Genomic DNA, 12,420 nt, shown 5'->3' on the forward strand with positions numbered 1-12,420 from the left:
CTGTACTTCAAAACAAAAAAAAAAGAATGTTGGTCTAATAGTCTGCAAACAAATTGTTAATGTGTATGCAGGGGATTAAAATGGAGCTATGCATGTGGATTTCATTTCATTTATTTATTTTATTCTCATTTTTCTTTCAACAAAACATAACACAAAGTAAATCAAAAATGTAATCATAAGCAAATATACACTACAAAGTATGACATTCAATGGTAATTAAAAAAACTAATAAAGATATGCACACATACTGGAATAACAAAGTTATGTTTGCAGGGTAAAAATGAGAACTAAGAGGTCCACTAAAAAGCATTGCTTGTAGATTTTAGACCACTCTAAAATATCTCCAAAAATACTTATTATAATTACAAGTACGTAATTATGTATAATGCAAAAAATAAGACAAAATAAAACAAACAACAGAGACACAACAACGTGACATGACTAAACTTGAGGGGAATTTACAAATGAAAGGATTAGAGCAAAAACAAAATTAAAGGAAGAAGGAGAGAAAGTGAGAGAGAGAATGCCTACACGCTGAACAGGATAAACGGAAGAGGAGATTTATTGATTGATTACTCACAATAGTCCACTCTGGAAATTCTTTATACGTTGGATATCGCAACAAAATTAACATTCAATTCATCACAGGTACACCACAATCAGACATGTCATAGAGTACAAAATGAAACTCACTCACATTAACATACAGTAACGTATGCACCATAATAACATAATACATTAACCCGACATTTACAACTACATGTATTCCACTCATAAATTTATTTGATAATATCCTTTCATATATCATCATTATACACCAAACAATTATATCACCTACATATCCGAATACATCTGTATAATTCATAATTCATAACGTTCATATATATATATATATATATATATATATATATATATGGTAATAATAAATACCATGGCAGCGCCTTATCAAAGTAACACCAAATGTGTCTTGCATGTACACCTGTAAATCATTACATATTCCAAGTTTAAAATTACATAACTTAAATACTGTGGGAGTAAAAAAAAAACACAAAAAACCCCAAAAATTACCATAACAATGATTTCGCTATCAAACACACACGAGAAACATGACAGTCACCCAAACTCTCTGGATGTGCGGGAGTAAAATAATAATGATAATAATAAATACACCAAAAACTAATCATTACAACTTATACTCTGGTATTATACGTGTGAATGGAATCCGGGACAAATGCACTTCTAAAACGGGTACGCTTTGTGCGAGGAGGACAGAGTCTGATACCTGATCTGTTCAGGCAATAGTAACCGTACAGACGGTGTGTTAAATCGGTCATTATCTTGTTTACCTTGACCATCATTCTTTCCACGTGTAAATCCTGTACCACTGGCAATTCCAACCCAATGATATTTTGCCACTTTCGCGGTCTATCGATTCTATAGCCTTGTCCTTTTGTGTAAGATTGCCATAAAAACAAAATCAAGCTATACATGACGATAGATTTGATAAAGGAATTGTAGAAAAGAACCATCAGTGTTCTATCCAGCCTCAGTTTGCTCAATTATTGCCTGATGATTGAAGATGTATTTCGGACAGCAGCTGGTGACTGCATGCAGCTGGTGACTGCATGCAGCTGTGGAAAAATTATGGAAATGAAATGCCTAATTTCATTACTTTATAATGTGATTTTTTTCATTGCGTTAGGGTGTTATCGATGATGAATCTTTATTTGCTGTAACCTATATAGATAATGAAAAATAAATATCTGAGCTAGAATTTAAGAAAAAAAAACGCTTAAAGAGTATAATAATGGAGATTTTTTTTTTCAGAACTGAAGAAATTTCAAAATCTAGAGCCAGTGTATATAAATGCATTCTGAGCTAAGGGTTCTCAAAAGGGGATGAAACTCAGACGGCCTAGGTGTAAAGGATGATCATGAAACCATCGATTTCGTGGAAACATTGAATTAAAACTACTGGGGAGAACATTTGTGTTGTATAGATGAACATGAATTGACGCAGTTGAAAAAGAAACAAATCTTTAATTTTTCAAATCTTATACTTTTTTTAAATGAATAATGAATCCGAGTGGCGAAACCCCACAGATAATACGAAGTAGGGCCTATATTTTTTGCAATAACAATAATTTATCTAATAAAATTTGATGGGCGCTGCCCCATGCTAAAATTTCGTATTTGAGATAAGGTAATTTTATCATAGAAAATACAATGTTAACAGAGAAGACACTGGAATGCGATACCAATATTACGCTAATCATTTTACTTATTTTAATAACATGAGGCCTCCACGAAAGTTTTTCATCTTCTCTGATACCAAGAAAGTTTACATAGGATACACGATCTAATCGAGTATCATCAAAATAATTTCTGTGCTTAATATTTATAAGGATTTACTAAAAAGTGTATACTAGTACTTAATTTTCTGAAGGGTTTATGAAGATCTTATCCACTGAGTTACTTTTTCTTTTTCAAATCAGAGTTGACGGTGTCTACGAGAGTAACTGGGTTTTGATGAGAAAAAAAACCCCCACATTTGAATCATCATCAAAATGCATAAATGAGAATATGTCAGATGATTTGTAGAAGTCATTGATATAAACTATAAAAAGCAAAGCACCTAATTTATATTACCCTGAGGGACGCCACATTTAATATATTGAAACTTGAGTTATTCTCGTTCAGATAATATTGTTTTTCGGTTCTCCTGAACCACTCCAAGGACTTCTCCCGTATGCCGTAATGAGACAAAATGGATTAAAATTTCTTTATCTTAAGCTGTTGATTTAAAGTTAGTATAACTCGAGATAAATAACATTTTCCTTTGCTTACTTTTCTCCTTATTTTTCTCCTTTGCACTCTCAATCTCTTCTTTATTTTTCATTTTTAATTCTATGGGGTTTTTTTTCTCTCTTTGTTAGCCTACCGCTTTTACCCTTTTTACTTTTTATTTATAAAGATTCAATTTTGGGTACATTAAGCCATATTTCTGTCTGTTTCCTGTCAATTCATGTTACATGTAGTTTACTATAGCTGTTTTTCATTTTCTTATCTCTTTCAATTTCTGTCTATCCCATTGCCACTATTGGCTTCACACCTTTTACATGTGCATGTAATATGTATTTCCATTAAAGATGTATGTACATAATTTTATATGAATGAAACTTAATGTTTACGAAGAGAAAATGTAACTTTTTTGTGGAACACCAGATTTCGGACATAGGTGCACTGTTTGGATATTCAAGTTATGGTATCACTAGAAATCAGAAAATTTACGTGAGTTTGTGATACCCCATATTTTGCATGCACTCTAATTTCTTTCAAGGGGAGGGCTAGTAACTGATCAATGGGAATCAGTGGGAATGCTCGGGGATGATTGTTCCAATTCTAGTGGGATTCATTAAAGAGTCCGTATGAAAATCATTTGCTTCAGAACGGTCTCATATTCAAGTAATGTGTTGTTTAATTCCCCGTCACTGGATACAGGCATGCTAACCCAGAAACATTAAACTGCACATTACTTGAATATGAGACCATTATGAAGCAAAACGTATTTTCACAGAACAAAAAAATGTACTCTTAAATGAATCCCCCAAGGATTGGAACAATCATCCCCCAGCATTCCCACTGATTCCAATGATCAGTTATTAGCCATCCCCTTTCAATAACAGACGATTTTTTTTTTTTGGGGGGGGGGGGCGGTCCCTATCATGAAAAGGGAAGACATTCAAGATTGAACAGATGGTACAGTATTGACTATAAGATGGTGTTCAGAACAAACAAATAATGAGTAACCTGTAATACTAAACAGCATTCAATTCTTTTAGAATTCAGAGTTCATTTTACACAAATTAGCTTCAAATTGCTGAGATATATGTAGCTACAGTGCGTATAAAAAAAGCAACAAGATTTAATTTCGAATTTGTGAAGATGGTGTTTACTTTACTCCAAAGTAAGTAGCAACATCATAAAGCCATATATCTTCTCTTTTCAATGACATCCAATTTTTCCATTTCCAATGGTATGGGGAAATGCAATTCACTCATAATTAGATCCCCTTCTCCGAATTCAGAAGCGTGCAATAAGAATCATAAACCACGCTGGATATTTTGCTCATACCAACTGTTTTTTTGTGTTTTTTTTTTTTCATCAAAACAGAATTCTGAAAATTCCAGACCTATTTTATTACAATCTCGGAATTTTCATGTATAAACTAACAACTAATTACCATCTGTTTTTATCCACATGTTCAAAAGGAACACTGTTATCCCACTTGCAAGAGTGACGCCTATATATAATATCACCTTCCTCGTACTCCCTCTATTTTTGCAAAGAAAACAATTATATTTACTGGACCCAGATATTGGAATGACCTCCCTCAAGATATTACTTCTTCTTTGTCTTTATTCACCTTCAAACGCAAATTAAAACAGATATTACTTAGTGCATACACAATTCCAAGTGTTTAGCAACTTTTTTTTTTATACTCCCAGTCTTTTGTCCTTGTCCGCAGCTTCAAGTACATTTTTTAATACATAGCATTCCTTTTCAAACACCGCGAGATCCGTATACAGTCTGGTTTGTGATTACTTTATCCTTTATCGATTTTTGTACTGATATAATTTTAGTTGGTCAAGACAAACATATCCGTTCTCCGAATAATATATGCCTATGAATTAGGGAACCTACAGTTTTACAAGCGTTAACGCTTTGTATGTAGGCCCCATCATATTTCTGATACTTATTTGTGACATCTTCATATGATATGACCATGTACATTTGTGTCAAGAATGTTTTTTTCTTCTTCTTCTTCTTCAATCAAAAGACATGATTCTTGTTTTATTGTCATTAATTTTGTAATCTCATCATTGAGGAAATGGAAATATGAAATTTGAACTGAACATCTTATTCATTCTTACACGGTCATGGATGGCTGAGTAATCATTCTTTTTGGACAATGGGTCAAATTGAACTTGGGACCAAGTTTCAGTTAGTGAGACCAGCACAAATCCTTTTCAATTCACTTTTTTTTTTAATGTACAGACTGGTGAGACATACCTAGGGCCCCTCTTCTTTGCAACGAAAATGGATGCTTACAAATTTTAGATGAACATGTGATTCCTGAATTAATGGAAAATTTTCCTGTGCAACAAAGGGATGTGTTCAGACGCCTATGGTGGGCACAGGATGGTGCACCAGCCCATCGACTTGTTGCAGTAAGAAACAGATTGGCTGAGGTATTTGGAAATCGGGCGATTGCCTTGTATCATGATGTGGATTGGCCACCAGAATCTCTGGATCTGACTTCTTGCGATTTGTTTTTTCTTTGGGGTTTTTTCAAGAGCAAAGTGTTCATTATCCCTCAACCTGACATTGCAAAGAGACAAAGAATCACTGATGAATTTAAAGCTCTACGCCATCAAGCCACAATGATTCGCAGAGCTGTGCGTGAGATGTAGAAAAGAGCTAATCTTTGTGTGGGAAGGAATGGTGGCCATGTTGAGGGGCATGGGATGTAATGTTAAAAAGAGATATCCGAAAAAAAAAACAATGGTAAGTTGTGATTATTAATTTCATTATTCCATTTGTCAAGTTAATTTCTGATAAGGTGCATTGGTTCTTGCAGTGTCTAAACTTGGTCCCAAGTCCAATTTACCCCACAAGTTGTCTAAAAAGAATGATTACTTCGCCATCCATGACCATGTATGCATAAATATCATTTTGAAGGGGAGTATTTGCTGCTACTCACTTTGGTGTAAAGTTAACACAATCTTCACAAATTTGAAATCAAATCTTGTTGCGTGTTTTTTTTTTAAATACGTACTGTATAAACAAAGAGACCCTAATTAAAGGATTGACCCACCTTATCTGCCCACTACACATGTATTTTTTTTTTCAGTCCAAACCGATTTTGTATAATGAACTTTCAATTTCTCTTAGAATCGTATGCTCTCTATTTCAAATGTGCTTTCTGATTATCTTGCAAAACGTTAAATTTTCAATCGCCCATCTCAACCAAAACTATACTGTATCTCTTTAGAATACCTTGCCTGTTTGAAGTAATCTCTGTGTACAGATAGACCGCCTCCCCAAAAGAGAAAAAAAACCACATACTCACATACACATACACACATTCATATGCACATACACATGGACACAAAATATAATAAAGACAACTGAACACACAAAAACAGAATTCATCCCGTCATTCTTAGTTGTTACAACTGAAAAAATAATGAACCAAACGAACATGCATGTATGACGTTGGCGATTACATTGGTCGTTATAAAAATATCGCACTAAAATGATTAGGTTAGTAAATTAGACTCTGTGCCCTGAAAATAGACATTAAAATGAAGGTGGACTATTTGAGCTCATAGTATGTTTAATATGAAGCTCCTTGTATTACAGAAGTTAACAAGAAGCATGCCGAACATTCCAATTACAGTAACTCATTCGATTATTCTGTTCACAATGATTCAAATCAGAGATAGGTTGGCATGATCAACGTCACATCGTGCAGAACTCTACAGAGCAGAGTTCTGTGACTGTACCATGGCCACCATGACGACGAAAGAGATAAGGGAGGGGGAGAGGGGCAAAAGGGGAATCGCTTTGTAGTCCGGGTTTCAAATTGGCAACTTTATTCGGTTGGCTGGTCAGAGAGATTTGGAGAAGTTCATTTGCTGTAGAGTGAGACTGGAAGAGTACATTTTACTGAAGGGGTGTTTCCCCATTACCACTTTGTATACATTGTACGGTATAGACCCGGATCGAATCGGCGGTGGGGGATCTTATCGGCGGTGAGGCAAAAATCCCGCCGATTGGATCTGGGGGATCTGATATACCGGCCAAAGTCCGCCGATAAGTTCCGGCGGAACTTATCGACTGGCCGGAACGGATCGCCTGTGACACCGGCATGCATGCAGTGTGTGATAGAGCGCCTCCGCGGCACTCCGCTGCGCGGCGCTCCTTCAGCAGTACATGCCATGGATTTTGCCAGTAACGTTAGGAGGAAGATAATGTATTGAGTATGGGTGTGGATTTATTTTTAGGTGATCCGAGTATCCTCTCGGATCACCTTCTGTATCTGTACGGATTCTTTGTTGGTTCTTCTTCTTTATTTCTGGACAAAAGTTGTGTATCTACGTACTCAGAAAGTACTCAGAGTATCAACTTCAAACTCATACCATATATGTATCATGTCCCAAAGACGACAAATTTTATAAAATCATAGTGATCAGTCGACCGTGACGTCACTATGACGTCATTATATGAAAACACATTTTCACTCCTATCTCATTAATGGAATGGAATTTTTCAATGAAATTTACGTCACATATAGTTCAAGTCAAGCGCATTCTACTCATATAATCAAAATTTATATTTTCTCTTAAAACGTGCGCGTACGCGCGCGTTGAAATATTTGTATGCTCAAATCGAGCTCAATTTTTTTTTGCACACGTTTCAGACTAATCGGAGCATTTTTTGAAAAATTGAAAAAATTGGACGGACGCGTACGCGCGCGCACATATACGCACGCACAGCTCTTATGCAATAGAAATTTCCCATTTTTTCACATTTATCGGATGCCTATAATGTCAAGGAATATTTCTACCAAGTTTCAAGTCAATCCGACTCAATATGACGTCACACGGGCCCGTCAAAGTTGAAATTCCGCGCGCGCGTCAATGGTGATATACAGTGCAACAATGCAAAAAAACCGCCAATTTTGAATCCGATTTTACTCGTCAGGATGGACGGTGACCCCCCATTTTTTTTACATATTCTGAAAGCTGATGAGTTGTACATGTCATTTCATGGGTTGGCGATGCTGGAAAAATGATGAAAAGATATCAAATTTCTTAATAAAATAAAAAAAGTACATTTTCAAAATGACGTCATCGAATTTTAAGTTCACTCAAGCATATCTCACTTATTCTTTTGTTGATTTTCATCCAAATTTCAATATGTTGTAGCTTATTAAATGGTCTTTCAGTCATATAATAACAACATTTTGATTGGATGACGGCATCACCTGTAAAAAGGGATTGAAAGTAACATTGTCAAATTTGACCAGTTTACGTGTTATCTCTATGGGAGTGCAGTTTTTCTGGAAATGAAAACTGACATGACTATCTTTATCGAGCACTAGCTCACTTATGCTTCAGTGAATTTCTCCCATATTTTAGTATGTTGTAGCTGAGACTTTGGGCTATCGTAAGTGTGCCCTTCGTTTTTTCATACGGAGTCGGCATCACGTCAAAAAACTTGGTTGAAATTAAAGCTTATCTTCGATGTATTGAAATATTTCTTCCTTTCTGCAACTTTCTTTGCAATAACTCAAGAAAAACATACCCTATCACCACCATATTTTGCACATGTTTAGTTCATGTCACGTACATTATTTCACAAAATGACAACTACTTGATCAGACACCATCTTGGGTATGTATATTAGGGTCAAAGGTCATAGATGTTTTATCCTGTATCTTGGTGAATACATGTCCTATCTTTCCCATATTTTGCACACGTAAAGACCATGTTACAAGGATCATTTCACAAAATAACCATTTTTGGCTTAGAGGTCATCTTGTCTGTGCAAAGTGGGGTCAAAGGTCATATGTTCTTCTTCCTGTATTTTCGTTATGACGTGTTATCTTTATGGGAGGTAAATTTTTCTAGATGTGAAAATTGACCTGATTGTCTTTATCGACGACTAGCTCACTTACCCTTCGGTGAATTTCTCTCAGATTTTAGTATGTTGTAGCCAATTTAATACTCTTTAAGTTTTGTTCAATCAAAGTTTTAATCGGATGATGTCTTCACCTCGTGAAAATGGATATAATGTAACCTTGTCAAATTTAACCAGTTTACGTGTTATCTCTATGGGAGGGAATTTTTCTGGAAATGAAAATTGACATGACGGTCTTTATCGAGCACTAGCTCACTTCCTCTTCGGTGAATTTCTCCCAGATTTTAGTATGTTGTAGCTGAGACTCTGAGCTGTCGTCGAGGTTATCTCTATTTTTTCATACGACGCCGAGATTACGTCAAAAAACTTGGTTGAAATCAAACTTATCTTCGATGTATTGAGATATTTCTTTCTTTCTGCAACTTTCTCTGCAATAACTCAAGAAAAACACCCCCTATCATCCCCATATTTTGCACATGTTTAGTTCATGTCACGTACATTATTTCATAAAATAACAACTACTTGATCAGACGTCATCTTGGGTATGTAAATTAGGGTCAAAGGTCATAAATGTATCATCTTGTATCTTGGTGAATACATGTCTTATCTTTTCCATATTTTGCACACGTAAAGACCATGTTACAAGGATCATTTCACAAAATAACCACTTTTTGCTCAGATGCCATCTTGGCTGTGCAAAGTGGGGTCAAAGGTCATATGTACTTCATTTTGTATCTTCGTTATAGTGTATACGGAATTTGGTACCAAAGATGGCAGACCTGACTCCCTTTTCTAAATGAGAATCCAAACATCACACGGCCAATGTTCCTAAACACAGATGAAACCTGTATGGTCATGCCTATATTGGGATCAGAACTCAAATCATTGATTTTCGAAAAGATCGGATCACCTAATTTGTCAGTGTTGACAAATTCCAAGTCTAGTTTTTCTTCTTCTTCTTCTTCTTCTTCTTCTTATCAAAGAGGTTCTACTGAGGTTACAGGATATCTTTGGAGTCAATGTATTTTGTTACAAACAACGACCGGTGGATGCGGAATAGACGCATTTTGGACGTATTTCAAGCCAATGTTTCAAGCTTATCGCGATGTGACCTTAACAAATTAAACTGAAACTGGTGACAGTATAACAATCAAATACAATCTGACTAATAACCAAAACTACTAACAGAAGAAGGAAAGAAGAAGAAAAGAATAAGAAAAACTTCTAAGAAGAAAAACAGATAGAATTGAGAAAAGAGGAGGAGAAGATGAGACATTCAGCCAAGAATTCATTAATGTGACCTTGTGACAACTTGAAACTCAGTACATTCAAATAATACTTGTTGAATTAAAATAAAACTATGCTTGTTGAATTTGAACGTATTAATGTAATTATGTTAGTTGCATTAGCAACTTTGACCCTTTATGTACGCTGAGAATAAATAGTTATTGTAAAGTAATATCTGGGAAATTGTAATTTTGTTGTTATATTTTGTATTATGTTATAATTTGTTTCTAAAGCGCACTGAAATTCTTTTCAAGTCCGAAATGCGCTATATAAGAATGTATTTTGTTATTATTATTATTATTATTATTATTATTATTATTATTATTATTATTATTATTATTATTATTATTATCATCATTATTATCATCAATGCCTCACAATTGAGGCCTTAGGCCCAATATGTTTACATAGGCCTACACAATGAAGGGGGACAGAGGAAAAAACGGGCAGGCAGAAAAAACAACAATCGCTTAAACATAAGAAAAAGAAGAAGATGAAGAAGAAGAAGAAAACTGTTTGGCTTGGTTTGGGATGATTCGGTGTGGTTTGGTTAGATTTGATTGGGCTTGGTTTCGTTTGGCTTGTTTTATGAGGATTGGTTTACTTGTTGGTTTGGTTTAGTATGGAGTTTCCATCGTGTTTATCTGTGCTTCAACAAATCAATTAATCTCAGTGGAGAACGACAGCCGGACTTTGTGAAGCATGACGAAGAAGAGTGCATAATACTCTTGCGTTTTCGTCAATATTCTCGAGACCCGACTGTATAATAATCTGCCGACTTTCGGTGACGCGTTATAAAAACATACGTTTATGATTATAACACGGAATATACCAGTTTGATAAAGACATGTGCGGTTGTACGATATGACAGTCATTTGATCTTGGAACTTGCTTCTCATTGCTTTACGAAACGGAACCCTTTGGAATAAAGAGAACGTGAGTGGAGTTCATGCAGCCACGAGTCTTGCAAGCCGAAAGTGCATGATATGACCAACATGAAAATCCTGATATATTTTCTCAATAAAGTGCTCCTTTCTAGTTTGCTGGGTGAATTTTTCACCAAATAATTTAACGTGATGAACCAATGAGTTCGAATTTCGACGGCTTAAAATTGGAGAAATTGAAAGACATCAATTTCTCGGAAGACATGATTTACATTGGATCCGTGCAGTGACATCGATAAAAAGCTATGCAGCTTTTCCGGTTATGTTTAGGGGAAATCGGATGGATAATACAATTAAGAGACTGAGAAAAGAATGAATTTTCTTAGCTTTCAATATAATTGATGTGTGTTCCCGCTGCTGGTTTCAATTCGTTCTCCACATCGCATCAGCTTTGAGGCGGTTACGAATCGAAGTGACATGAAAATACAAATTGTAAAGGACTACCCACAGGCACACAATAGGCCTATGCCATGCAAAAGATCTATCGAGAAGGCATCGCTATATCATAAAGCAAGGATATTGTCTGTTTCCGCCTTGAGTATTGAGCTCGAGAGACAGCGACTTTCATACTTTCGCACAAAGTATCTAAACTTCAAATCTAAGATTAGCTTGAAGTTTCAATCTTCGATGATTATTCATTTATCTATTTTATTCACAACATCATTTATTATAGATATTCCGTTCAATTTTGCTGGCATCCAACAAACCTGCTTTTCAAGTAAGCCATGTATGCAGTGCACTTAGACATTTTAAAGTAAAAAAAACCAACCCCCCCCCCCCCAAGAAAAAAAAAAAAAAAAAAAAAAACCTCCCTCGTCAGGGGTAGCTCTTAGATTAGCCCTGGACGCACTCGACTTCTCGATCTAATTGCATACACGCACACGCACACACTCACACACACACACACACACACGCACACACACACACACACACATATATATATATATATATATATATATATACATATATATATATATATACATATATGTATGTAATTGTATATACTATACCTCCTTTGATGAATCCTCGATTCTGATTGGTCATCGGTGCAGTTACTAGTTTTTCACTATACTCAGTAATACTGCCCAGCAGCCTGCTAGCAATTTTTCAAGATGCGAGTGTCTATATTTGGGCATTGTCAAAATATACTACAAGTGTATAATAATTCCTCTGACCCGTCGCATGACAGCTTCATTTCAATGCTTAATAAGTTAGCATAATAAGTGGGATGCAATATGAAACAAATGGTGACTGCTTCTTTTCTGGTCAAGGTTAAAACTACTTGTCCTCGGTGAGTTCTTAACAGCGCCCTTAGAGGAAGCCGAGGAACATTATAAAACTGTTGAGAAATCACTACTGGTGACTTCGTTTATGGATAAAAATATTAAACGCACACACACGCACACACACACACACACACACATAATTATTCCATACACGTACAAGTTGAAATCAATGTTTCTTTAAACCCGCGGCCATGA

Source organism: Diadema setosum, chromosome 16, assembly GCF_964275005.1.
Source record: "Diadema setosum chromosome 16, eeDiaSeto1, whole genome shotgun sequence".
NCBI lineage: Eukaryota > Metazoa > Echinodermata > Echinoidea > Diadematoida > Diadematidae > Diadema > Diadema setosum.